We start from the raw sequence: 644 nt of genomic DNA, 5'->3' as shown, positions 1-644 counted from the left end.
AAACAAGAAACACAAAATATTTTTTGATTTTTATGATTTTCTAATTTTTTTGGATTTTTATTTTATATTTTTCGAAAATTATTTAGAAAGAAAGAAAAATAAGGATTCCAAAATTTTTAATATGAATTCCAGGAATCTTGCATTCTTAATTTAAAGCTTCAGTCCAGGAATTAGACATGGCTCACTAGCCAGCCAAGCTTTCCATGAAAGCTCCGGTCCAAAACACTAGACATGGCCAATGGCCAGCCAAGCTTCAGCATGTAATTCAGACATGACATGCCTGACATACCCTACAGTCGTATAACAGCTGATGGTTGGAAGCCTCAGTTCAAAAGAATTTAGACATGGCTTTACAGCCAGCCAAGCTTCACATGCTTCATGAAACACTAGAATTCATTCTTAAAAATTTTGAATCTAAAATTTTTTTGAAAACAGGTGAGAAAATTTTGAAATATTTTTGAAAAATTTTTGAAAAGAAAACAAAAAGAAAATTACCTAATCTGAGCAACAAGATGAACCGTCAGTTGTCCAAACTCAAACAATCAAGCTTGCCGAAAACTCAAACAATCCCCGGCAACGGCGCCAAAAACTTGGCGTTGTTGCCGGATCAGACTTGGCACTGATGTTACCGGACCAAAAGCTTG

This window comes from Arachis ipaensis, chromosome B03 (assembly GCF_000816755.2).
Source record: "Arachis ipaensis cultivar K30076 chromosome B03, Araip1.1, whole genome shotgun sequence".
Lineage (NCBI taxonomy): Eukaryota > Viridiplantae > Streptophyta > Magnoliopsida > Fabales > Fabaceae > Arachis > Arachis ipaensis.
The sequence above is the reverse complement of the archived record's forward strand: the minus strand, read 5'-3'. Positions refer to the sequence as shown.